This window comes from Callithrix jacchus, chromosome 2 (genome assembly GCF_049354715.1).
Source record: "Callithrix jacchus isolate 240 chromosome 2, calJac240_pri, whole genome shotgun sequence".
In the NCBI taxonomy this organism is placed as follows: domain Eukaryota; kingdom Metazoa; phylum Chordata; class Mammalia; order Primates; family Cebidae; genus Callithrix; species Callithrix jacchus.
In genome coordinates, this window is record NC_133503.1 from 16617155 (window position 1) to 16644917 (window position 27763).

Here is a 27763-nt window from a genome sequence, read left to right on the forward strand (position 1 = left end):
TCTTGGATCACCGTTCCACCGGGACGAGGGCCACCACGCCGCGGAAACAGCAGCCTCGCTTCCTGCCCAGCGCCCGGGCACCCGAGCCGGGCAACCCCCAGCTCCCCGCAAAAGGGTTTGACGCACTTGCAGTGCCCTCGCCAGTGCCGAGTGACGGTCACCAACTTTCGCTGAACAACACCCGCTCTAGATATGAGGGGAAAAGGGGAAAACCGCCGCCCGCCCGGGCTGGGGTTCACAGGCACGGGCCGCCTCCCACCGCTCCTCCAGGCCGCGCTCGGGTGCACGGACACCGCCTCCGCGGCGGCCTCGGGCCGTGTGGAGAAAAGCGCGGACTCCCGGGCTGTCGCCCTCGCGCAGCGGTCCCGACGGGCCGGCCTGCGAAACTTCGCGAAGTGACCGGAGGAGATCGCCCGGCCTCCCAGCGCCTTTGTCGGTCCCGCCTCGCCACTGCACGGGGCTCAGAGACGCCCAGTCCCCGGGCCTGATCCTGCCCGGGCGTCGGCCAGCGCCCCTCAGCTCCGAGGCCCTCACGGCCCGCGCCCCCGCCCCCACCTCCGGGGCTCCACGGAGGCGCCCCGCGGAGAGGCCGCCTCGCTTCACAGACCTGCCCAGGAGCCCGAACGCGCCCGCGGCCGACACTCACTCGCCACTCAACTCCCCGGCTAGTCAGGCGGGCTCGGCGGCCTTCGCTGCCGCGGCGCTTATTCCTCAGAAGCGGCAGCTGTGAGCTCCGTCGCCACAGCTGAGGCAGCCGCTGCACTCCTTCCGGCCCTGCCGCGGCGTCACCACGCGCCTGCGCACAGCGCCGCCTCCCGACTAAAGACAGGAAGAACCATAGAGGCACGCCGGGTGCTGGGGAGGAGGGACTCGGGGGCTCACCATAGAGAGGGCCGCCTAGAAGCCCTTGCATCCGGGCTCTCCGCCTGCGGAGACTTGACTCCTCCACGAGGCGGGAGGACGGAAGGAACGGAGACCCCCCATCCCCCGACCCCACAGGGAGCCGCCATCTCCCCAGAGCTGAAAAGGGTATGGGGCACGCGGTTCTGGACTCGTTATCTATTTATTTACCCTCGTTCCTTTGCAACTCATTCATTCATTCCAAAAATACATTCTGTGGATTTCCTGTGGGCCACGCACTGTTGGGGAAATTAACAGTATAGTGGGTTCCATGGCCTGGCACAGTGGCTCACACCTGTAATCCCAGGATTTGGGAGGCCAAGGTGGGCAGATCACTTGAGGTCAGGCATTGGAGGCTAGCCTGGTCAACATGGTGAAACCCCGTCTCTACTAAAAATACAAAAAATTAGCTGAACATGGTGGCGCGTGCCTGTAACCCCAGCTACTCAGGAGGCTGAGGTAGGAGAATTGCCTGGACCCAGGAGGCGGAGGTCGCGGTGAGCCGAGATTGTGCCATTGCACTCCAGCCTGGGTAACAAGAACAAAACTCCGTCTCAAAAAAAAAAAAAAAAAAAAAAAAATTAGCCAGGGCTTTGTGGTGGGCTGATCCTAGCTACTCAGGAGGATGAGGCAGTAAAATCACTTGAACCTGGGAGGCAGAGGTTGTAGTGAATTGAGATTGTGCCACTGGACTCTAGCCTAGGCAACAGAGCGATATTCTGTCTAAAAAAAGGAGTAAAATGTGTTCCTGGTCTCAGGAAGTTTAAGTTTTAGTGAGCAAGTGAATAACTGACTAAAATAATGCTTCTGCTGGGCATAGCTCGTGTCCATAATCCCAGCACTTTGGGAGACCAAGGCAGGAGGATCTCTTGAGGCCAGAAGTTCAAGACAAGCCTTGGCAACATACCAAGACCCTGACTCAAAAAAAATTGCTGGCCTGGCATGGTCGATTGCTCAACACCTGTAATCCCAACACTTTGAGAGGTAGAGGTGGGAGGATGGCCTGAAGCCAGGAGTTCGAGACCATCCTGGACAGCATAGTGAGACTCCATCTTTACAAAAATAAAAAATTAGCTGGGCATGGTGGTGCGCACCTGTAGTCCCAGCTACTAAGGAGGCTGAGGTGGGAGGATTGATTGTTTGAACCCAGGAGTCTGAGACTGCAGTGAGCTGTGATCACATTACCGCACTCCAGCCTGGGTGACAGAACAACAGCCTGTCTCAAAAGAAACAAACAAAAACCAAACAGTAACGGAAATGGGAGGAGCAATAGTCTTGATGCAGCAGTGAGGGTTCCTTCTCCAAGACCGTAGAGCGTGGCTTATGGGGCTTGTATGGGACAGAAAAAGGCCACTCCTGAGAGTACCTTGGGGAAGCAGTTCCTGAGGTAATAGTCATGTCCTAAGGTTAATAGTCATGTTTCGGTGAAGTAGAAATTGAAGGGCTGCGGCTGGGCATGGTGGCTCATGCCTGTAATCCCAGTACTTTGGGAGGCTGAGGTGGGTGGATCACCCGAGGTTGGGAGTTGAAGACAAGTCTGACCAACATGGAGGAAACCTCTTCTCTACTAAAAATACAAAATTAGCTGGGTGCCGTTGTGGGTTCCTGTAATCCCAGCTACTCAGGAGGCTGAGGCAGGAGAATCACTTGCACCCAGGAGGCAGAGGTTGCAGTGAGCCAAGGTCGTGCCATTGCACTCCAGCTTAGGCAACAAGAGCAAAACTCCATCTCAGGAAAAAAAAGAAAGAAAAAGAAAAATTGAAGGGCTGCTCACAGAACAGGACAAGGATCTAGGGATCTTACAGACGTCGGGCCCTGAATTAGAGGGTGTAATGCACGGGATGCATTAGAGGGTGGACAGGAGAGAGAACTTAAGATAGACACTTTTCTGGGGATGAGATCCTGAAATAACCTGAAAAGTGAAACAAGGGGATTGGCCTTGATGGGCTTATCCTCCATGCTGGTCCTCTTAGGGGAGGTGGATAATCGCTGTCAGTTCCAGCCTCTTTCTTAGGATAGTCCTCATAAGCCCTTTGAGATATTGGAAGAAGGCAGTATTGGAAGGAGAGCTTGGTGATCTTAGCAGGAGTGCAAGCTTCTTTCCAGAAAGAACCTTGGTGTCACATCCAAGGCAGGTATGGTTGAGTAACCACTCTGAGTCTAGAATTTTTTATTTGTTCAGGCTCTTTGGAGACTCTGACTCAGACATAACGGCAATGAGAAGAGAGACTTTATGTATGTATGTATGTATATATGTATTTATTTTTGAGACGGGGTCTCCTTCTGTCACCCAGGCTGGAGTGCAGTGGCACGGCCTTAACTCACTGCAACCTCTACTTCCCAGGTTCAAGAGATTCTCCTGGCTCAGCCTCCGGAGTAGCTGGGATTACAGACACCCACCACCACACCCAGCTAATTTGTAAAATATTTTTTGTAGACATGGGGTTTCACCATGTTGGCCAGGCTGGTCTCAAACTCCTGACCTCAGGCGACTCGCCTGCCTCAGCCCAAAGTGCTGGGATTACAGGTGTGAGCCACCATGCCTGGCCTTTATTTTTGAAGTTTAATTTTAAAAATATTAAAAGATAGCCGGGTGTGTTGACGCACGCTTGTAGTCTCAGATACTCTGGAGACTGAGGCAGGAGAATCACTTTAACCCAGGAGGTGGAGGTTGCAGTGAGCCAAGATTACGCCACTGCACTCCAGCCAGGGTAATAGAGCAAGACTACATATGAAAAAAAAATTAATATAAACAGTAGCTCACACCGGTAATCCCAGCGCTTTGGGAGGCTGAGGTGGGAGAATCACAAGGTCAAGAGATCGAGATCATCCTGGCCAACATGGTGAAACCCCTGTCTCTACTAAGAATACAAAAATTAGCTGGGCATGGTGGCAGCATGTACCTATAGTCCCAGCTGCTCTGGACGCTGGGGCAGGAGAATCGCTTGAACCGGGGAGGTGGAGTTTGCGGTGAGCTGAGATCGCGCCACCACTGCACTCCAGCCTTGTGACAGATAGACTCTGTCTCAAAAAAAAAAACCAGAAAGAAACAGAGTCTTGCTCTATTGCCCAGGCTGGTCTCAAACTCCTGGCTTCAAGCGGTCCTTCCATCCTGCCTTGGAATTGCCACAGCTGGCTGTGAATTTTTTAGTTATAAAATGGGAATTTTAAGATACTATCTATTGCTCAGTGTTCTTGCAAGGATGAAATGGGATCTTGTATGAATGGAAAAGCTCTCATAGGAGTTGTTTACATGTTGTTGGTGTCTTAAGCATTTTCAGAGTCATAAAGATAATTATTCTATCTCCGCGTATCTCCCAGTGAAGGCGAGAGGAAGCTACACCCTCCTTCTAGGTTGCTGGAATCAATCTGGTTATTTTTGAAGGTTTTTTTTTGTTTGTTTGAAATGGAATCGCTCCTGTAACCCAGGCTGGAGTACAATGGCATGATCTTGGCTCACTGCAACCTCGGCTTCCCAAGTTCAAGTGATTCTCGTGCCTCAGTCTCCCGAGTAGCTGGCATTACAGGCACCCACCTTACATCCACCTATTTTTTGTATTTTTAGTAGAGACAGGGTTTCACCATGTTGGCCAGGCCAGTCTCAAACTCCTGACCTCAGGTGATCTGCCCGTCTTGGCCTCCCAAAGTGCTGGAATTAGAGGAGTGAGCCACCGTGCCTGGCCCTGGTTTTTGTTTTATTTTGTTTGTTTGTTTTAAAGTTGGGGTCTCACTCTGTCACCCAAGCTAGAGTGCAGTGATGCAATCGCGATCATAGTTCACTGCAGCCTTGACCTCCCAGGCTCAAGTGATCCTCCCACCCCAGCCTGCTGAGTAGCTGAGACTACAGGTGTGTGCCACCACACCTGGATAATTTTTTAATTTGTTTGTATAGATGGGCTCTTGCTCTGTTGCTCAGGATGGTCTCAAACTCTTGGCCTCGAGCAATCCTCCTACCTCGGCCTTCTAAAGTGTTGAGACTATAGACTTGAGCTACAGCACCTGGCCTGTTTTTTTTTTTTTTTTTTTTTTTGTCTTAATGTTAAACAGCACAAGGAATTAAAAAGGGCAAGATGTCTACCTGCAGACTAAACCATTGTCAACGAGTGATGTTTTGCTGTTTTCCTGGGAAGAAGCATGAAAGTTCTATCTATGAAAATCCGCATCATCCGTGCTGGCTGTAATTCCATGCAGTTATGGCCAAAGGCGTGAAACATGCACTCACCCCAGAGCCTGCCAGAGAGCCGAGGCTGGAACTCACACTCCCCTGTGAGTCATCACCGTGCTGCTTCATTTCATTTTCTGGCTACAGTTAGTTTAATGTGCATGTGACCTGTGAAACCATTTACAGTAGTGGAGGACCGCCATTATTCACAATTTGCACATCATCATTTTGTTTGCAAGAGCTGTCATCGGCCTTATCTAGATGAAGGTGTGCTGGTCTTGTCATAGAGGAAATTATTCCTGAACTCATTCTGCTTTCAGAAGCAGTAATTTCCTGCCATTTTGTCCCATTATCTGTTAAAAAAAAAATCAATGTTATTCAGGTGCAGTTTATATACAGTACAAGGCACCCAGTTTAAGTGAACCTTTCTCTCAGTTTTGACAAATGTATACACCCTTGTAACCACCCCGCAATCAAGATAGAGATCATTTCCGCCACCCCAAACTATTCCATAACCCCCATCCCTGGTGCTAGGCAACCACCCGCTTTTTGGCACTTTATTTATTTATTTATTTTGAGGTGGAGTTTCGCTCTGTCATCCAGGCTGGAGTGCAACAGTACAATCTTGGCTCACCACAACCTCTCTCTCCTGGGTTCAAGTGATTCTCCTGTCTCAGCCTTCTGAGTAGCTGGGATTACAGGAACCTGCCACCATGCCCAGCTAATTTTTTGTATTTTTATATTATTTTATTTTTGTTATGAAGTCTCACTCTGTCCCTCAGGCTGGAGTGCAGTGGCGTGATCTTGGCTCACTGCAACCTCTGCCTTCCTGGGTTCAAGCGATTCTCTTGCCTCACCCTCTCAAGTAGCTGGGATTACAGGCATGCACTGCCATGTCCAGCTAATTTTTGTATTTTTAGTAGAGATGGGGTTTTGCCCATCTCTAAAGGTGACCAGGCTGGTCTTGAACGCCTGACCTCAGGTGATCCACCTGCCTCATCCTCCCAAAGTGCTTTGATTACAGGCATGAGCCACCACACCCAGCCCTTTCTGTCACTTGAGAATTTCTTTTTCTGTAGTTTCACATCCATGGGATCATATGGCATGTACTCTTGTCTCTGGTTTCTTTTGCTCAGCATGTTTTTTGTTTTTAGAGACGGAGTCTCACTCTGTTGCCCAGGCTGGAGTGCAGTGGTATGGTCTTAGTTCACTGCAGCCTTGATCTCCCAGACTCAAGCCATCTTCCTGTCTCAGCCTCCTGAGGAGCTGGGACTACGGGCATGCATCACCATGCCTGGCTATTTTTTTTTTTTTTTTTTTGTAATAGAGAGGAGGTCTTCCTATGTTGCCCAGGCTGGTCTCGAACTCCTGAGCTCTAGTGATCGTCCCACCTCAACCTCCCGAAGTGCTAGGATTACAGGCATGAGCCACCATGCCTGGCCTCTGCATGTTTTTGAGATTTTTCTATGTTATGTGTATCAGTAGTTCATTCCTTTTTATTGCTGAGTATTATCTGACCACGAGGATATAACACAATTCATTTATCCATTCACCAGCTGATGCACATTGAGTTTCTTTCATTTTGGGGCAATTATAAATAGAACTGCAACCCACATTCATGTAAAAGTTGTTGGGTGAATATACATGTTCATTCGCTAAGTGTGGATTTGCTAAATCATAGAATAAGAACCAAACTGTTTCCCAAACTGGTTATATCATTTTACTTTCCCACTGGCACTGAATGAGGAGCCCAGTTGCCATTCTTGGTATGTTTAGTCTTTAATTTCAACAGATATGTAATGGTATATCATTGTGGTTTTTATTTTCATTTCCCTGGTGGCTGCTTATGTGGAATATCTTGTGCTTATTGGATTATTGGCCTTTTGAATATCTTCCTTTTTGTTTTAGAGACAGCGTTGTCTAGCTGGAGTGCAGTGGTATGATCATAGTTCACTGCAGCCTCGAATACCTAGGTGGGAGCGATCTCCTGAGCTCTAGTGATCCTCCCACCTCAGCCTCTTGAGTAGCTGGGACTACACGCACATGCCACCACTCTTGGCTAATTTATTTCATTTGTTTCTTTTGTAGAGATGGGGGTCTTGCTGTATTGACCAGGCTTGTCTCGAACTTCTGTCCTCAAGTGATCCTCCCACCTCGACTCCTAAAGCACTAGGATGACAGGTGTGAGCCACTGTGCCTGGCCCTGACCTTTTGTATATTTTCTTTTGTTAAATTCCTGTTCAGATTTTTTAAATCCCATTTTAAAAAATGGATTTTTTTTTTTTTTTTTGTCTTCTCATAGTTGGCTTGTAAGAGTTTTTTTTGGCCAGGCCGAGTGGCTCATGCCTGTAATCCAGCACTTTGGGGCGCTGAGCCGGGCAGATGACCTGAGGTCAGGAGTTGGAGACCAGCCTGACTAACATGGAGAAACCCCATCTCTATTAAAAGTACAGAATTAGCCAGGCGTGTTGATGGCACACGCCTGTAACCCCAGCTACTTGGGAAGCTGAGGCAGGAGAATCGCTTGAACCTGGGAGGCAGAGGTAGCAGTGAGCCAAGATTGTGCCATTGCACTCCAGCCTGGGCGACAAGAAAGAAACTCCATCTCAAAACGAAAACAAAAAAGAGTTCTTTTTGTAGTTTGGATAAAAGATTTTAGTATTGTATACATTTTCTCTTAGTCTCTGGCTTACTTTTTCATTTTCTTTTTAAATTTTGTTTTTACTTTTTTTTTCCAAGGCTGTCATATGCCCCTCCCCTCCCCTCCCCTCCCCTCTTTCCCCTCCGCAGGATAATCACTTGAACCAGGGAAGTGGAGGTTGCAGGGAGCTCATGCGACAGAGTGAGACTCCACCTCAAAAAAAAAAAAAAAAAGGAAAATATTACTGACTGTAGTCACCCTGTTGTGCTTTCAAATATTAGGTCTTATTAATTCTTTCTATTTTTTTGTATTCTTTAACCAGCCCCACCAGCCCTACCCATCCTTGCACTGCCCTTCCCAGCCTGTGATAACCATCATTCTACTCTCTAGTTCCATAAGGTCAATTGTTTTGATTTTTAGGTCCCACGAATAAATGAGAACATTCAATGTGTGTCTTTCTGTGCCTGGCTTATTCCATGTAACAATGATCTCTAGTTCCCTCCATGTTGTTGCAAACAACAGGATCTCCTTCTGTTTCGTGGCTGAGTAGCACTCCGTTGTGTATCTGTAGCACATTTTCTTTATCCACTGATCATCGATGGACACTTAGGTTGCTTTTAAATCTTGACTATTGTAAATAGCACTGCAATAAATAAGGGGAATGAAGGCATCTCTTTCGCATGCTGATTTCCTTTCTTTTGGGTATATACCCAGCACTGGGATTGCTGGACCTTATGGTAGCTCTATGTTTCGTCTTTTCAGGAACCTCCAAACTGTTCTCCCTGCTGGTTGTACTAAGGTACATTCCTACTAACAGTGACTGAAGGTTCCCTTTTATCCCCATCCTCACCAGCATGTGTTATTACCCTTCTTTGTGTAGAAGCCATTTTAACTATGGTCAGATGATATCTCATTGCAGTTTTGATTTGCATTTCTCTGATGATCAGTGATGTTGCATACCTTTTCTTAAACCTGTTGGCCATTTGTATGCCTTCTTTTAAGAATTTGTATTCAGGCCTGGCGCAGTGGCTCATGCCTATAATCCCAGCACTTTGGGAGGCCGAGGCGGATAGAGTGCTTGAGGTCAGGAGTTCAGAACCAGCTTGGCCAACATGCTGAAATTCTGTCTCTACTAAAATACAAAAATTAGCTGGGTGTGGTGGCAGTCACCTGTATTCCCAGCTACTTGGGAGGCTGAGGCAGGAGAATCATTTGAAACTGGGAGGCAGAGGTTGAAGTGAGCTGAGATCGTGCCATTGCACTCCAGCCTGGGCAACAGGGCGAGACTCTGTCTCAAAAACAAAAAGAAGAAAGAACGAGAGAGAGAGAGAGAGAGAGAGAGAGAGAGAGAGAGAGAGAGAGAGAGAGAGAGAGAGAGAGAGAGAGAGAGAGAGAAAGAGAAAAGAAAAAAAGAAAGGAAAGAAATGTGTGTTCAAATCTTTTGCCCATTTTTGTTTATTTTATTTATTGTTCTTTTTAGACAGAGTCTCGTTCTGTCACCCAGGCTAGAGTGCAATGGTGCGATCTTGGCTCACTTTGACCTCTGCCTCCTGATTTCAAGTGATTCTCCTGCCTCAGCCTCCTGAGTAGCTGGGATTACAGGCACGCACCACCACACCTGGCTAATTTTTAAATTTTTAGTAGAGATGGGGTTTCACCATGTTGGCCAGGCTGGTCTTCAGCTCCTGACCTCAAGTGATCTGCCTGCCTTGGCCTCCCAAAGTGCTAGGATTACAAGTGTGAGCCACCGTGCCCTGCCTTATTTGCCCATTTTTAAATTGAATTATTACATTTTTTTCCTATACAGTTGTTTGAGATCTTTATATATTCTGGTTATTTATCCCTTGTCAAATGGGTAGTTTGCAAATATTTTCTCTCATTCTGTGGATTGACTCTTCACTGTTGATTGTTTCCTTTGCTGTGCAGAAGCTTTTTACGTTTTATTTTGTTTATTTTTTTGAGACAGAGTCTTGCTCCGTCGCCCAAGTTGGAGTGCAATGTCATGATCTTGGCTCACTGCAGCCTCACCTCCTAGGTTCAAGTGATTCTCCTGTCTCAGCCTCCTGAGTAGCTGGAATTACAGGCACCCATTATCCTGCCTGGCTAACTTTTGTTTTTTCAGTAGAGACTGGATTTCGCCACATTGGCCAGGCTGGTCTCAAACTCCTGACCTCAAGTGATCCACCCACCTCAAGTGATCCACCCACCTCGGCCTCCCAAAGTGCTGGGACTGCAGGAGTGAGCCACCACACTCGGCCAGTGCAGAAGCTTTTTTAACATGCTGTAATCCCGTTTGTTCAATTTTGCTTTGGTTGCCTGTGCTTGTCAGGTATTACTCAAGAAATCTTTGCCCAAACCAATGTCCTGGAGAGTTCCCCCAATGTTTTCTTTTAGTTGTTTCATAGTTTTTGGTCCTAGATTTAAGTCTTTAATCCAGTTTGATTTGATTTTTGGACATGACTAGAGATAGGGGTCTAGTTTCATTCTTTGCATATGAAGATCCATTTTCCCCAGCACTGTTTAAACCATTTCAATTTTTTTCTTTTTTCCTTTTTTTTTTTTTTTTTTTTGTGAGATAGAGTCTTGCTCTGTTGCCCAGAGGCTGGAGTGCTGTGGTGAGATCTCGGCTCACTGCAACCCCTCCCAGGTTCAAGCAATTCTCCTGCCTCAGCCTCCCAAGTAACTGGGATTACAGGCACACTCTACCATGTCTGGCTAATTTTTGTATTTTTAGTAGAGATGAAGTTGTACCATGTTGGCCAGGCTGGTCTCAGACTCCTGACCTCTAGTGATCTGCCCATCTCGGCCTCCCAAAGTGTTGGGATTACAGGCGTGAGCCACCTCGCCTGGCCAAATTCTGGTTTTTATTACTCCACCAATATAGGAAGTGGAAGCCCCAACACTGTTACTTAAGTAATAGTGATGAAATAAGTGAAATTGCTGGATCATATAGGAGGGAACACACTGTTTTCCAAAGTGGTCGTTAGCTTCTCCTAAGCAATAGTGTTTTTGAAATAACACATTTTATATGATACTTGTATTATTTGAATTCCCGTGGAAATAATTATTGAAAAGGGCTGGGCACAGTGGCTGGCACCTGTAATGCCAGCACTTCAGGAGGTTGAGGCGGGTTGATCACCTGAGGTCGGAGTTCAAGACCAGCTTGGCTGAAGTGGTGAAACCTCGCCTCTACTAAAAATACAAAAATTAGCTAATCACAAATGGCCAATGATTTAACCAATCATGCCCAGGAAATGAAGCCACCATAAGAAAAAAAAAAATTGGGGTGGGGGAATGGAATTCAGAGAGCTGCTGAGTAGGTGAACTTGTGAAGGTGCTGGGAGGGTGGTGTACCCAGACGTTGCGGTGAGCTATGATGGTACCACTGCACTCCAGCCTGGGTGACAGCAAGATCCTGTCTCTACCAAAAATAAAAGAAGGTAGTATGTAATCTCAGCACTTTGGGAGGCCAAAGTAGGAGGATTGCTTGAAGCCAGGAATTCAAGTACAACCTGGCCAGCATAGAGAGATCCCCATATCTAGTTAAATAAATAAATAAAATTTAAAATAGAAAAATATAAAAAATTGGCCAGGCGTAGTGGCTCATACCTGTAATCCCAGCACTTTGGGAGGGTGAAGCTAGTGGATCACCTGAGGTCAGGAGTTGGAGACCAGCCTGGCCAACATGGCAAAATCCTGTCTCTACTAAAAATAATAATAAAAAAATAACTGGGCATGGTGGGTGCCTGTAATTCCAGCTACTTGGGAGGGGGAGGCAGGAGAATCACTTGAACCTGGGACAGAGAGGTTGCAATGAGCCGAGATCGCACCACTGCACTCCAGCCTGGGTGACAGAGTGAGACTCCATTCAAAAAATAAATAAATAAGGCTGGGCAAGGTGGCTTACAGCTGTAATCCCAGCACTTTGGGAGGCCGAGGCAGGTGGATCATGAGGTCAGGAGTTTGAGACCAGCCTGACCAATATGGTGAAACCCCGTCTCTACTAAAAATATGAAAAAAAATAGCCGAATGTGGTGGTGTGTACTTGTAATCCCAGCCACAGGAGGCTGAGGCAAAAAAATTGCTTGAACCCAGGAGTCGGAAGTTGCAGTGAGCCAAGATCATGCCATTGCACTCCAGCTTGGGCGACAGAGCAAGAGTTCATCTACAAAAAACAAAATAAACAAATAAATAAAAATAAATAAATACATACATAAAAATAAAAAAAAATAGCTAGGCTTGGTGCAGTGGCTCACACCTGTAATCCCAACACTGAGAGGCTGAAGTAGGTGGATCCCTTCAGGCCAAGAGTTCAAGACCATCTTGACCAGCATGGCAAAACCCCTAGGAAAAAATACAAAAATTAGCGGGGCGTAGTGGCACAAGTCCCAGCTACTCCAGAGGCTGAGGCCGGAGAATTGCTTGAACTTGGGAGGCGGAGGTTGCAGTGAGCTGAGATGGCGCGCCACTGCACTCTAGCCAAAGAGGGAGACCCTGCCTGTAAGGAAAAAAATCTTCTGGCGCAGCTGACATGAATTAGCACTAGCTGGAGCAGAAGTTCAGAACCGCTCAGTGGTCTGGACCATGAGGACAGTAAAAGAGTCTTCAGCTGGGTTCCTATTAGAGTGGAACCCACCCCATCATGCCTTCCCTCTATGCAATTTACAATGTGACATTGGCATGCCTCCCAAAAGAGGTGCGATCTATCTTCCCCCTCCCCTTCCATCTGAGCTTGCCTTGTGACTTGCTTTACCCAAGGAATGCAGCAGAAGGGACGCTGAGCTACTGTGAAGGATAGGGTTTTGTTTTGTTTTGTTTTGTTTTGTTTTGTTTTGTTTTGTTTTGTTTTGTTTTGTTGAAGCAGATCCTCACTCTGTCACCAAGGTTGGAGTGGAGGGGTGATCTTGGCCCACTGTAGCCTTGACTTCCTGGGCTCAAGTGATCCTGGGCTCAAGTATTCCTCTCACCTCAGCCTCCCAAGTAGCTGGGACTACATACTTGAGCCACCACACCCAGCTGTTTTTGATTTTATTATTTTGTTTTATTTTTATTTTTTGAGATGAAGTCTTACTTCATTGCCCAGGCTGGAGTGCAGTGGCACAATCTCAGCTCACTGCAACTTCTGACTCCTGGGTTCACGTGATTCTCCTGCCAAAGCCTCCTGAGTAACTGGGATTACAGGCGTATGCCACCACTCCTGGCTAATTTTTTATATTTTTGGTAGAGCCAGGGTTTCACCATATTGGCCAGGTTGGTCTCCAACTCCTGACCTCAGGTGATCTGCCCACCTCGACCTCCCAAAGTGCTGGGATTACAGGCGTGTGCCACCCTCCCTGGCCTCAGCTATTTTTTTAAACTTTTCTGTAGAAACGGGGTCTTACTATACTGCCCAGGCTGGTCTCAAACTCCTAATCTCAAGGGATCCTCTGTCCTTGGCCTTTCAAAATGCTGGGATTACAGGCGTGAGCCACTGAGCCTGGCCAGGCCTATTGTAATGGTGTTTGGCCCCAATATTCTTTGGAATCTGAAGTTTGCTACTGCATGAGAAAGCAGGACGGCGTTCCATGAATTCAGGCTTTTACGTTGTTGTTCTAAGGAGGATCTAAGCAGGGTTGGGTCTGATTAGTTGGTTCCAGGTGATCCTCTGTGGTGCTGTCTGGCCCTAGTGTCCTTAGGAGTCTGGGGAGGTTTGACCTTTAAAAATCAAACTGCCGGCCAGGCGCTGTGGCTCATACCTGTTATCCCAGCTACTCAGGAGGCTGAGGCACCAGAATCACTTAAACCTGGGAGGCGGAAGTTGCAGCGAGCTGAGATCGCACCACTGTACTCCCCCCTGGTAGGCAGAGTGAGACCCTATCTCAAAAATAAAAAATAAAAAAAACAAAAAACCCAAAAACCTTCCCCCCCAAAAAAACACAAGAAAACAGAGACCTTATAAAGTCAAGTCAGAGAGGCACTGTTTCTTTCTTTTTTTTGCGTTTGCAGCCTCTGCCTCCTGTGTTCAAGCAATTCTCCTGCCTCAGCCTCCTGAGTAGCTGGAACTACAGACGCCCATCACTACACCTGGCTACTTTTTTGTATTTTTAGTAGAGATGGGGCTTCACCATGTTGGTCAGGCTGGTCTTGAATTCCTGACCTCAAGTTATCCACCCATCTCAGCCTCCCAAAGTGCAGGAATTACAGGCATGAGCCACTGTGCCCGGCCTGGAGAGGCATTATTTCAATGAAGGTAAATTACACGGAGGTACGGGTTCCCTATTTATGTAACTTATTTTTGCCCTCTGTACAAACTCAGGCCTTATGTAAAAAATGCCATTCCCATCGCATAACCGATTACTGCTTTGCACATTCAACATTATAATTTGATGGTTCTGGTAACAAACAACTCCAGTCTGGTTGTCTCTTGATGTCCCATGGTCAAGTGCTTACTCTCTACCAGGCCCCTGTGGCATGCAAAGAGCTGCATTTTGAATCATAAATGTGCTAAAGAATGGGGCTTTGGGCTGGGTGTGGTGACTCATGCCTGTGATCCCAGCACTTTGGGAGGCCAAGGCGGGTGGATTACTTGAGGTGATGAGTTTGAGACCAGCTTGGCCAACATGGTGAAACCCATCTCTACTAAAAATACAAAAATTAGCCACGCGTGGTGGCACATGCGTGGAATCCCAGCTACTCGTGAGGCTGAGGCCTTTCAAAATGCTTGAGCTCCGGAGATGGAGGTTGCAGTGAGCCAAGACTGTGCCACTGCACTCCAGCGTGGGCAACAGAGTGAGACTCTGTCTCAAAAAAAGGAAAAAAAAAAAAAAAAGAATGGGTCTTTGTTCTATAATCCTTGGCATCTACACTGCAGCAGTAGCCTTTCTTTTCTTTCTTTCCCTTTCTCTTCCTCCCATCCTCCCTTCCTCCCATCCTTCCCTTGTTCCCCTTTTCTCTCTTTCTCTCCTCCTTACCAGACAGGGCCTCACTCTGACCCCCAGGCTGGAGTGCAGTGGTAAAATCATGGCTCACTGCAGCCTCCACTTCCTAGGCTTAGGTGATCCTCCCACCTCAGCCTCCTGAGTAGCTGGGACTGCAGGCACATGCTACCACACCAAGCTAGTTTTTTGTATTTGTTGTAGAGGAAGGATCTCCCTATGTTGCCCAGGCTGTTCTCAAACCCCTGGGCTCAAGTGATCCTCTCAATTCAGCCTCCCAAAGTACTGGATTACAGGCTTGAGCCATGGTGCCCAGAGCTGCAGCTTTTCTATTAGTGCTCGCCAGAGACTCCTCGTGCCATTGTTATCTCTAGCACCGTGGCATCTTCCTTGGGATATATCACATAATATGGCTTTAGGCCTCAGGGCCATTTGGAGCACGCCAGACCTTCTGCAGAGCTCTCTCTCAATCAAGGCAGCACCAAAATACGCTATCCTAGGCTGGACATGGTGGCTCATGCCTCTAATCCCAGCACTTTGGGAGATCGAGGTAGATGAGTCACCTGAGGTCAGGAGTTCGAGACCAGCCTGGCCAACGTGGTGAAACCCACTCTCCCCGCTCCACCGCCGTCTCTACTAAAAAAAATACAAAAAATTAGTCAGGCGTGGTTGTACAAACCTCTAACCCTAGCTACTCGGGAGGCCGAGGCAGGAGAATCACTTGAACCTGTAAGGCAGGGGTTGCAGTGAGCTGACATCGATCCACTGCACTCCAGCCTGGGCAACAGAGCTCAAAAAAAAAAAACCAAAACAAAAACGAAAAGAAATGCCGTCTGAGGCTGGGCATGGTGGCTTACAACTCTAATCCCTGCACTTTGAAAGGCTGAGGCTGATCGATTGCTTGAGGCCAGGAGTTCAAGTCCATCATGGCCAATATAGGAAGACCCTATCTCTATTTTTTAAACTTACTATTGGCCTAGAAGTCTAAAATAAAAATAATTAAACAAAAGTAAATAAATAATAAAAACTAGTTGATTGCAGTGGTTCACGCCTGTCATCCCCACACTTTGGGAGGCCAAGGTGGGCAGATCATTTAAGTTCAGGAGCTCGAGACCAGCTTGGCCAACATGGTGAAACCCCATCTCTACTAAAAATACAAAAATTACTGGACATGGTGGTGGGCAATTATAATCTCAGCTACTCGGGAGACTGAGGCAGGAGAATCACTTGAACCCTGGAGGCAGAGGTTGCAGTGAGCCCAGATCACACCACTGCACTCCAGCCTGGTGACAGAGCAAGACTCTGTCTCAAGAAAAAAAAGACTTAAAAATGAAACAAGGCCAAGCACGGTGGCTCACACCTATAATCCCAGTGCTTTGAGAAACTGAGATGGGAAGATTGCTTGAGATTAGGGGTTTGAGACAAGCTTGGACATAGCAAGATCCTGTCTCTACAAAAAAATTAAAAATTCAAATAAAAATAGGCCAGGTACAGTGACATGACTATAATCTCAGTACTTTGGGGGGCTGAGGTGGGAGGATCGCTTGAGACCAGGAGTTCGAGACCAATCTCAGCAACAAAGTGAGACCCTGTTCTCTGCGAAAAATTTTTTTTTTTTTGGAAACGGTGTCTCTTTCTGTTACCCAGGCTGGAGTAGGGCAGCATGATCTCGGCTCACTGCAACCCCTGCCTCCCAGGCTCAAGTGATTCTCCTGCCTCACCCTCCTGAGTGGCGGGGATTACAGGCATGTACTGCCACACCCAGATAATTTTTGTATTTTTAGCAGAGATGGGATTTCACCATGTTGGCCAGGCTGGTCTCAAACTTGGGACCTCATGACCCTCTGGCCTTGGCCTCCCAAAGCGCTGGGATTACAGGCATGAACAACCACGCCCTGCCAAAATGTATCTATTTTCTATTACATATATAGTAAATATATAATTATATAAGAAATATATATTATATACATATTTTTATATTTTACATACAAATATATGTAGTACATACATATATTCATTTTATATACATAATATGAAAGTATAGAGACAGTGTCAAGCATCTTCTCAGTACACAGCCCCTGATAAAATGCAACTTTTCCTGTTGCTATTTTTGTCCCAGCAGAGACCTGGAAACAGGATGGCACAGAAGACACGTACAAGCCAGTGCAATTAAAAGAGAAAGCACATTAATTAGAAAGAAGTTCGGTGAGCTCTTGTTTAGATAATAGGAGCCACATTCACCAGTGATGTGTTCCTTCACTCTGTTGTGATTCTTATATTCCTTCTCCCTCTCTTCCTTTCTTCCTCCCTCCCACTGTTTGTATTGTATTTGTAGAAGGAAGTGTAGAATTGCTCACAGCCTGGATTTTGCAGACTGTCTGATTGTGGTATCATTGACATATTTTTCTGGTGCCCTTATATGTCCTGTAATTTGTTAGATCACGAGAGGCTTAGACTCAAGTTCTTTTTTTTCTCTTTCACGATTACTCGTAGGTGATGTCGTGTACAGCAGTACAGAAGCACAGGATGTCTGGTTTTCTTATTTTTTTTCAAAATGATGTTAGCAGTCATTGGTGATCATTGCCTAAGGGTGTTCTTTTTTTCTTTTTTTTTGAGATGGAATCTCACTTTGTCGCCCAGGTGGGAGTATAGTGGCACAATCTTGGCTCACTGCAGCCTCCGCCTCCCAAGTTCAAGTGATTCTCCTGCCTCAGTCTCTCAAGTAGCTGGGATTACAGACCGGTGCCACCACACCCAGCTATATTTTGTATTTTTAGTAGAAATGGGGTTTTACCTTGTTGGCCAGGCTGGTCACGAACTCCTGACCTCAGGTGATCTGCCCACCTCAGCCTCCCAAAGTGTTGGGATTACAGTCGTCAGCCACCTCCACTGGCTACCTAAGGGTTATTAGGAATTGCGAAATAACTATTGTGTTTCTATTGAGCCTTAAATGTATTGGTTCCCCCTTCTCAGTTATTTGGTTGCTTCTAGGTACTGTTTACTAGGAAAGATAAGATAAATATTTGCATTTTTTCCTATTTAAAATTTTTATTTATTTTTTATTTTCTATTTTTTTGAGACAGAGTGTGGCTCTGTTGCCAAAGATGGAGTGCAGTAGCGTGATCTTGGCTCACTGCAACCTCTGCTTCCGGCTTCAAGCAATTCTCCTGCCTCAGCCTCCCAAGTAGCTGGGACTATAGGCACATGCCACCACACTTCGCTAATTTTCTGTAGTTTTAGTAGAGATGGGGTTTGTCCATGTTGGCTAGGATGGTCTCGATCTCTTGACCACCGTGCCCGGTCCCAAAGCTTTTGTAAGAAATTCCAGGCCAGCTGTGGTAGCTCACACCTGTAATCCCAGTACTTTGGGAGGTCAAGGCAGGTGGATCATGAGGTCAGGAGTTGAGACTGGCCTGGCCAACATGGTGAAACCCTGTCTCTACTAAAAATACAAAAGTTTGCCAGGCATGGTGGTGCATGCCTGTAATCCCAGCTACTTGGGAGGCTGAGGCAGGAGAATTGCTTGAACCCGGCAGAGGTTGCAGTGAGCCAAGATTGCACCACTACACTCCAGCCAGGGTGACAGAGCAGGACTCTATCTTAAAAAGAAAATTCCTCTCATATCTGTAGCTGTTTGAGTAACTTCTCTTATCTGTAAAGCTGTCTACATAACTCCCTTTCATCTATGTAGTTGTGGGTATGTCTCTAGGCAAGCACAAAGCGCTGCCTGTCTTGTTTGTATAATTGTGGGTTTGTTTTAGGTAAGACCCCCTCCTCCCTGTGCAACTTTCCACAGAGCCCACCGTGTACGTGTCTGAAAAGGGGAGGGAATTTTTTCCTGAAAGCTTGCTAATTATAGAAAGAACAAAAGACTTTTGGCCAGGCATGTTAGCTCACGCCTGTAATCCCAGCACTTTTGGGAAGCTGAAGTGGGTGGATTGCTTCAGGTCCAGAGTTCAAGACCAGCCTGGCCAACATGGCAAAACCCATCTCTACTAAAAATACAAAAAAAAAAAAAAAAAAAAAAATTGGCCAGGCATCATGGCATGTACCTGTAACTCTGGTTACTATGGAGGTTGTGGCAAGAGAATCACTTGAACCCAGAAAGTGGAGATTGCAGTGAACTGAGATTGTATCATTGCACTCCAGTCTGGGCAACAGAGTGAGACTGTGAAAAAAAAGTATTTTTTTGTTTTGTTTGTTTTGTTTTGTTTGTTTTTGAAATGGTGTTTCACTCTTGTTCAAGCGAACCTCCTGCCCCTAGCCTCCCACATAGCTGAAATTACAGGTAGGCACCACCATACCCAGCTAATTTTGTATTTTTAGTAGAAACTGTGTTTCTTCATGTTGGTCAGGCTGGTCTCGAACTCCCGACCACAGGTGATCTGCCCTCCTTGGCCTCACAAAGTGCTGGAATTATAGACGTGAGCCACCACACCCAGCCAAAAAAAAAGTTTTGAGAGCCAAGAGTACCTGTAGTCCCAGCTACTCAGGTGTCTGAGGCAGGAGAATGACTTGAGCCCAGATGTTCAAGGCTAGCCTGGGCAACATAGTGAGACCCCTTCACTAAAAAAATAATGGGCAAAGGAGTTGAGAAAAAAAATGTTTTCATAGTTTTCCTCATATGAATTTTGAACATTTCTTTTTAAGCTTATGCCTCAGTATTTTATTACTTTTTTTTTTTTTTTTTTTAAGAGACGGGGTTTCACCGTGCTAGCCAGGATGGTCTCAATCTCCTGACCTTATGATCCACTGTCTTTGGCCTCCCAAAGTGCTAGGATTACAGGTGTGAGCCACCACACCCGGCCCAGTATTTTATTACTTATTTTATGCTTTTTTTTTTTTAATAGAGGGATTCTTAGCTGGGCATGGTGGCTCACGCCTGTAAGGCAAGCACTTTGGGAGGCTGGGGCAGGTGGATTGCCTGAGCTTGGGAGTTTGAGACCAGGCTGACCAACATAGAGAAACCCCATCTCTACTAAAAATACAAAATCAGCTGGATATGGTAGCACGTGCCTATAGTCCCACCTACTCGGGAGGCTAAGATAGGAGAATTGTTGAACCCAGGAGGCAGAGGTGTGGTGAGCCGAGATGGAGCCATTGCTCTCCAGCCTGGGCAATAAGAGCGAAACTGTGTCTCAAAAAAAAAAAGCTTAGTTGGCTCACAGTTCTGCCGGCTATACAGGAAGCATGGCTGCGGAGACCTCAGGAAACTTCTGATCATGGCAGAAGGGGAAGGGGAAACAGGCACGTCTTACATGGCCGGAGCAGGAGGAAGACAGAGAAAGATGGGGCGTGCTACACACTTTTCAACAACCAGATCTTGTGATAACTCACTATCATGAGTACACCATGAAAGGAGAAACCTAACCCCATCATTCAGTCACCTCCCACCAGACCCACCTCCAACACTGGGGATTATAATTTAACATGAGATTTGGGCGGGGACACCGACCCAAACCATATCACCCTCATACCCAAGCCTGCCATACTCAAGTCCTGCAGTTGGCCTTGGGGAACTGTGAATACGAAAAGTTGGGCCTTTGTATATTCGAGTTTCACATCCCTCAAACACTGTATTTTCCTTCTGAATTGGGTTGAAAAAAAAGCTGCATATAAGTGAACCTTCGAAGTTCAAACCCATGGTGTTTGAAGGTCTAGGTAGTGTATTTTTCTCCCACTGATCTAAAATGCAAATTTATACAGGAATCTTGAAAAATTAAAGTAATAGACATAAAAGGAACTGAGTTAAAAACATATCTTGGTAGCCAGACACTGTGGCTCACGCCTGTAATCCCAGCACTTTGGGAGGCCGAGGTGGGCAGATCACCTGAGGCCAGGCGTTTGAGACCAGCCTGACTAACATAGTAAAACCCTGTCCCTATTGAAATTGCAAAAATTAGCCAGGTGTGGGGGTGCATGCCTGTAATCCCAGCTACTCGGGAGGCTGAAGCAGGAGAATCATTTGAACCTGGGAGGCAGAGGTTGCAGTGAGCCAAGATCATGCCATTGGACTCCAGCCTGGGTGACAAGAATGAGACTCCATCTCATGATGTAAAACCACACAAAAGGAGCCGACTAATAAGCTGGTTGCAGTAAACAGATTCTGCAGAAAAATAATGACAGTTAAGTCTGGGCATGGTGAGTCATGCCTATAATCCCAGCATCTTGGGAGGCCAAGGCGGGCACATCACTAGGCCAGGAGTTCAAGACCAGCCTGGCCAACATAGTGAAATCCCATCTCTACTAAAAATACAAAAATTAGCTGGGCATGGTGGCACATGCCTGTAGTCCCAGCCACTTGAGAGGCTGAGGCAGGAGAATCACTGAACCTGAGAGGCAGAGGTTATGGTAAGCCAAGATGAGGCCATTGCACTCTAGCCTGGACAACAGAGCAAGACTCTGTGTCAAAAAACAAAAAACAGAAAACCTGACAATCTGTAGCAATAGACCAAGAGGGCATGCAAAGACTACTTATTCAGAGCGTGCCATAGCAAGGAAGTCACCTTCACATGCATTTTGACAAAGACTCCCAAGTGCCCACAGAGTTTGATCCAATCAGGAAGACGGGAATCTCTAATGTCATTGGTTATTCCAAGCTGGCAGCCAGGTTGAAGACAAACATAGGAGGTGGGCATGGTGGCTCACACCTGTAATCCCAGCACTTTGGGAAGCTGAGGCGAGCAGATCATGAGGTCAGGAGTTCAAGGCCATCCTGGTTAACACAGTGAAACCTCGTCTCTACTAAAAATATAAAAAATTAGCTGGGTGTGGTGTGGTGCTGGCCTGTAATCCCAACTACTCTGGAAGCTGAGGCAGGAGAATCACTTGAACCCAGGAGGCAGAGGTTGCGGTGAGCCAAGATCGTACCATTGCACTCTAGCCTGGGTGACAGGGCATGACTCCGTCTCAAAAAAAAAAAATGAAGTCAGCAAGAGACATTAAGTTTCAGAGGGCACAGCTGAAACTGCTTTTGTTTTTTTATTTATTTATTTTTTGGAGACGGTATGCACCCCTCTGTTCCTTATTCTTAATATAACAGGCCGGGCGCGGTGGCTTAAGCCTGTAATCCCAGCACTTTGGGAGGCCGAGACGGGTGGATCACGAGGTCAACAGATCGAGACCATCCTGGTCAACATGGTGAAACCCCGTCTCTACTAAAAATACAAAAAATTAGCTGGGCATGGTGGCACGTGCCTGTAATCCCAGCTACTCGGGAGGCTAAGGCAGGAGAATTGCCTGAACCCAGGAGGCGGAGGTTGCGGTGAGCCAACATCGCGCCATTGCACTCCAGCCTGGGTAACAAGAGCGAAACTCCGTCTCAAAAAAAAAAAAAAAAAAATACATATATATATATATATATATATAACAATGCTTTATTTGAGATTCTACTATAACATTCAGAAGATAATTCCACCCACTCCCTCTGCCTCCAGGGAGTTAGGACAAGAAAAGAAAAAGACAAAGGACTCCATCTTTTTTTCTTTTTCTTTTGAGACGGGGTCTTACTCTGTTGCCCAGGCTGGAGTGCAGTGGCTGGATCTCAGCTCACTACAACCTCTGCTTCCCAGGTTCAAACGATTCTCCTGCCTCAAACTCCTGAGTAGCTGGGACTACAGGTGCTGCCACGATGCTCGGCTAATTTTTGTATTTTTTTCCTAGAGACCATATTTCACCATGTTGGCTAGGCTGGTCTTGAACTCCTGACCTTTGGTAATCTGCCCCAGCACTCCCAAAATGCTGGGATTGCAAGTGACTCCATCTATTTATTTCAGCACTCCCATTGGGGAGGATCAGAGGGTTACAGGTGGATGCTTTCAGAGGCCACGGCAGGGTTGGAGGCTGGGGGGTAGGGTGCGGATGGCTGAGGTGGGGACCAGAGAAGGGGTCAGGAATGCTTAGAAGGTAAAGCCCAGTGGACTACCCTGATGGCGGAATGGTGGATTAGAAGTGGCAGATGATGGATTAGAAACTGGGCTCGGTGGCTCACACCTGTAATCCCAGCACTTTGGGAGGCAATGTGGGCAGATCACAAGGTCAGGATATTAAGACCATCCTGGCCAACATGGTGAAAGCTTGTCTCTACTAAAAACACAAAAATTATCCGGGTGTGGTGGCACATGCCTGTAATTCCAGCTACTTGGGAGGCTGAGGTAGAAGAATCGCTTGAACCTGGGAGGTGGAGTTTGCAGTGAGCCAAGATCGCACCACTGCACTCCAGCCTGATGACAGAGCAAGGCTCCATCTCAAAAAAATAAGTAGCTGATGGTCTTTCTCTGCTGGAGCCCGGATATTCTTCTGCCCTGGGACCTTAGAACTCCAGGTTTTCCAACCTCTGCCTTCAGGATTTGCGCCAATGTCCCTCCCCTGCCTTCCCCACCATACCCCACCCGCCTCGGTCCCCCGGGGTTTCAGCCTTGGACCCAGAGTTACACTATTGGCTTCTCTGGTTCTGAGGCTTTCCAACTTGGACTGAACCATGATCCCAGCATCCCCGGGCCTCCATCTTGCTGACAACCTACTTTGGGACATCTCAGCCTCCAACCCCAGCCTCCATAATCACAAGAGCCAATTCTCCAAATAAATCCTCTCTCACATATCTATCTTTTTTTTTTTTTTTTTTTTTTGAGATAGTCTCACTCTGTAGCCCAGGCTGGAGTGCAGTGTTGTGATCTCTGCTCACTGCAACCTCTGCCTCCCGGGTCCCAGTTGAAGCAATTCTCCTACCTCAGCCTCCCACATAGCTGGGAATACAGGCACAAGCCATGCCACCATGCCCAGCTAATTTTTGTATTTTTTAGTAGAGACAGGATTTCACCATGTTGGCCATTTTGGTCTTGAACTCCTGACCTCGTGATCCGCCCGCCTAGGCCTCCCAAAGTGCTGGGATTACAGGTGTGAGCCACCGCACCCAGCATCTATCTTTTTTTAAAAAAAAAACTGGCTGGGGCGAGCCACTGCTCATGCCTATAATCTCAGCATTTTGGAAGGCTGAGGCAGGAGGATCGCTTGACGCCAAGAATTCAAGATCAGCCTTGGTAACATGGTGAGACCCCCCCATCTATATAAAAAATTTAAAAATTAGCTGGGCATGGTGGTATGTACCTTCAGTCCCAACTCCTCAGGAGGCTGAAGCAGGAAGATCACTTGAGCCCAGGAGTTGGAGGCTGCAATGAGCTGTGACGGGACCACTGCACTCCAGCCTAGGCCATAGAGTAAGACCCCATCTCTAATAAAAAGAAAAAGGCCAGGTGCATGTCTCACACCTGTAATCCCAGCACTTTGGGAGGCCAAGGCGGGTGGATCACCTGAGGTCAGGAGTTCCAGACTGGCCTGGCCAACATGGTGAAACCCCAATTCTATTAAAAATAAAACAAATTAGCCAGGTGTGGTAGTACACACCTGTAATCCCAGCTACTCAGGAGGCTGAGGCATGAAAATTGCTTCAACCCGGGAGGCGGAGGCTTCAGTGAGCCGAGATTATGCCACTGCACTCCAGCCTGGGTGACAGAGCAAGACTTCGTCTCAAAAAAAGAAAAAAGAGGAAAAAAAAAAAAAAGAAAAACAGTGAAATGAAACAGAAGAAATGGCCTTTTGAGCACTGGTGCATAGTAAGGAGCAGTCACATTGTTGAAGTCTTGTTTCTGTTGTGTGTCTGGCATCTGCATGTATGTGTCCCAGCCAGGATTGGTAATGAGTTCCCTGCTGGGCATCACAAGTCACAAAACCAGTGAGACCTCAGATAGGAGAGATGAATGCCTCCTATGCCCTCCTGCAGATGAGGGAAACTGAGGTTGATGGGCTAGGGGTCCTTCCCAAGGTCACAGAGCCTGTGGGGGTAGGACTGCCCTGAGCCCAGTTCTCTGGGCTCTAGGCTGATTTCCCGACACAGAACTCCTGTTCTGGTGATTTCTCACACCTCCAGGAGACAGAAGTCAAACAGAAGGAAGACGAGCCAAGATGGCTTCTGCCCTGACCTTGACATCTACGACCCTTGCTCTGACCCCGCAGGTCCAGGCCTCACTGTCCACTGCACCAGGATACACACCTGTCCCCAGATACCGGCAACACCTCTGTCCCGGCCAGGCTGCCACTGGTAACCACAGCTCCCAGAAGGCTGGGGCTGGACCTGTCCAGGCCCCGTGGCCTGCTGCCCTCCTCCCAGCCCCAGCCTGCTGTTGACCTTTAAGCAGACCTTGGCAGTGGAAATTTCAGGGCCCCAGAGGGGACCCCCAAAGTGAAACTCAAGCCCAGAAATGGATTTTCTTCTTCTCCAAGAGCAAAAGAAGTTGAATAAAAAATTAGTTACTATTTTTACTGCCGGGATCCAGTTGTTATGGCAACCAAGGGCCTGACTCCTGCTCAGGAGGAGGTGGGGTTGGAGTGGGATGAGGAATCAGGCAGGGATGGGGCTGGGGCAGGCAGCAGCTGGGGACAGGCCTAGGGCAGGCAGCAGGTCCGCCCCTCCAGAAAGGAGTGTCCCCCCACCCCCCTCACCTGATAGAGCTCACCTGACTGAGTTCCTAATGACTCTGTCTCCCTTCAGCCACACTGGCCTCCTGCCACCTCTGTGGGCTCCAGCTTGGCCCAGCCTGGTCACCTAAGACTCTCTCCACTACCTCTGAGAGTGGGTGGCCGTGCCGTCTCCAGGTGGAAACCGAGGCCCCTGTCTCAGGGGCAACTCACACTGAGTACATCAGCCCCATCAACCTCACCTAGCCAAAACTCTCCCTTCAGGCCAGGCACGGTGGCTCACGCCTGATATCCCAGCACTTTGGGAGGTCAAGGCGGGTGGATCACGGGGTCAGGAGTTCGAGACCACCCTGACAAACACGGTGAAACCCCGTCTCAACTAAAAATACAAAAATTAGCCAGGCATTGGTGATGTGCGCCTATAATCCCAGCGACTCAGGAAGCTGAGGCAGGAGAATCGCTTGAACCCGGAAAGTAGAGGCTGTAGTGTGCTGAGATTGTGCCACGGCACTCCAGCCTGGGCAACAGAGTGAGACTCCATCTCAAAAAAAAAAAACAACTCCCCCTCCGTCCCTGTTCCTCATCTGCTCAAGGTATCGAGGTAGCACCAGTAGCCACCAGGGCCAGGTTCGTGGCACTTGAAAGTTTTGCAAGCATGCTAGGCATGGTGGCTCACACCTGTAATCCCATCACATGGGGAGGCCAAGGTGGGAGGATCGCTTGAAGCCAGGAGTTCAAGAACAGCAGCATAGCAGGACCCCATCTCTACAAAAAATTAAAAATTAGCTAGGTGTGGTGGGAGCACACCTATAGTCCAAGCTACTTGGTAAGCTGAAGTAGGATCGATTGAGCCCAGGAGTTTGAGGGTGCAGTGAGCTACAATCGTGCCACCACACTCCATCCTGGGCAGCAGAGCAAGACCCTGTCTCTAAAAAAATAAATTTAAAGGCCGGACATGGTGGCTCATGCCTGTAATCTCAGCACTTTGGGAAGCCGAGACGGGGATCATCTGAGTTCAGAAGTTCAAGACCAGCCTGGCCAACATGGTGAAACCCCATCTCTACTAAAAATACAAAAATTAGCCGGGCGTGGTGGTGTGCAACTATAATCCCAGCTACTTTGGGGGCTGAGGCAGGAGAATCGCTTGAACCCAGGAGGCAGAGGTTGCAGTCAGCCAAGATCGAGCCACTATACTCCAGCCTGGGCAACAGAACAAGACTGTCTCAAAAAAATAAATAAATTGTTTTAAAAGGAGAAAGATGGAAAAGGGAGGGGTTGGCTAGGGACTCAGGATTGGGGAGTGAAAAGTTACAAAACGCATGAATCGGGCCTTGGTCCACGTGAACCCGTTTGCTAACGGTGCTTATCATAGGTTCCTGCCCTCCCATGGAGGCTGGGACACAGGGGCGCTCTCGTCCTGTGTTGCTGGAACAAACTGTAACTTCTGGCAGCCTTGAGTTTTCTTGGCAGGCACTTTACGGGACAGGGGCCATCCTAGAGTTTCAGCCTTGAGCTGCTGAAAGCGAGGTTCATGTTTGTTCAAGTCTTTATGGGCCAAGGCCAAGGCCCAGCCAAGAAAGGGCTCAGAGGGGCCTGGCTGGAGTTTGGCCAAGGAGAGTGTCTTTGTTGGGGGAGGGAGGAGTGGCCTCGGGATGGCGAAACAAAGTTGCCTGGGCATTAGGGTCTGAAGGAAGTCAGGGATGTCTTCTAGCTGAGTCTTTTCAAGATGGCTGGAAGACAGGCAGGAGGGCAAGAGGGAGCAGGTGAGAAAAAGGCAGCCAAGTAGGGAAGTGCATTCCAAGCAAAGGGAACAGCATCAATAGCACCTGTGGACAGGTGTGCTGGTTCACACTTATAATCCAACATTCTGGGAGGCCGAGGCGGGCAGATCATTTGAGGTCAGGAGTTCAAGACCAGCCTGGTCCACATGGCAAAACCCTGTCTCTACCAAAAATACAAAAATTAGCCAGGCATGGTGGCTCATTCCTGTAATCCCAACAGTTGGGGAGGCCAAGCTGGGAGGATCACAAGGTCAGGAGTTCGAGACCATCCTGGTTAACACAGTGAAACTCCGTCTCTACTAAAAATACAAAAGAAATAGCCAGGTGTGGTGGCACATGCCTGTAGTCCCACCTATTTGGGAGGCTGAGGCAGGAGAATTGCTTGAACCCGGGAAGCAGAGGTTTCAGTGAGCTGTGATTGTGCGACTGCACTTCAGCCTGAGCCACAGAGTGAGACTCTGTCTCAAAAAAAAAAAAAAAAATTAGCCAGGCATGGTGGCAGACGCCTGTAATCCCAGCTACTTGGGAGGTTGAGGCATGAGAATCACTTGATCCCAGGAAGCCGCGGTTGCAGTGAGCTGAGACTGAGCCACTGCTCTCCAGCCTGGGCAACAGAGTGAGATGCTATCTAAAAAAACACAACAGCAAAAAGCCAAACAAAAATGCCAGCACCTACAAAGGCTCAGCGCATGCAGCAGTGTGGTGCAATTGGCATCCTTCTGGTTCCTGGGATTGGAGTCTGATCTCTGTCCTCCAGGTGTTGGGGAGGCGAGGAAGTAGGGGAACCACATACTCAATGCCACAGGAGGATGTGGCATGGGTGCTCCAAGAAGGTGATGCTGCCATTTAGGGCAGGAGCTGGGGGTTCCACGTTGACTTGGGAGATCAGAGA

At 47.8% G+C, this 27763-nt stretch overlaps 1 protein-coding gene and 2 long non-coding RNA genes across 28 annotated transcripts in view; 1 reads left to right on the forward strand and 2 right to left on the reverse strand.

The window, feature by feature from the left end:
• The window catches only part of LOC108589316 (E3 ubiquitin-protein ligase RNF216), a 103157-nt gene extending 102370 nt beyond the window's left edge, over positions 1–787 (reverse strand). For 19 of the 25 annotated variants that reach the window (XR_013530305.1, XR_013530303.1, XR_013530304.1 and 16 more), the window contains exon 1: positions 647–787. The gene's annotated coding sequence lies outside the window, so the exon portion shown is untranslated. Of the gene's footprint in view, positions 1–607 lie in introns of all 25 variants that reach the window. The other 6 variants (XR_013530308.1, XR_013530306.1, XR_013530285.1 and 3 more) reach the window with 1 other exon arrangement.
• On the forward strand, positions 5–26398 carry LOC118151651 (uncharacterized). The gene is made up of 3 exons (XR_004740058.3): positions 5–1029; positions 16740–16822; positions 24543–26398. It is a non-coding gene; the product is annotated as an uncharacterized LOC118151651 (long non-coding RNA).
• Positions 5196–27763, reverse strand: part of LOC144580561 (uncharacterized) — a 123412-nt gene continuing 100844 nt past the window's right edge. For both annotated transcript variants that reach the window (XR_013530323.1, XR_013530330.1), the window contains exon 9: positions 5196–5415. This is a non-coding gene — a long non-coding RNA (uncharacterized LOC144580561). The remainder of the gene's footprint in view (positions 5416–27763) is intronic.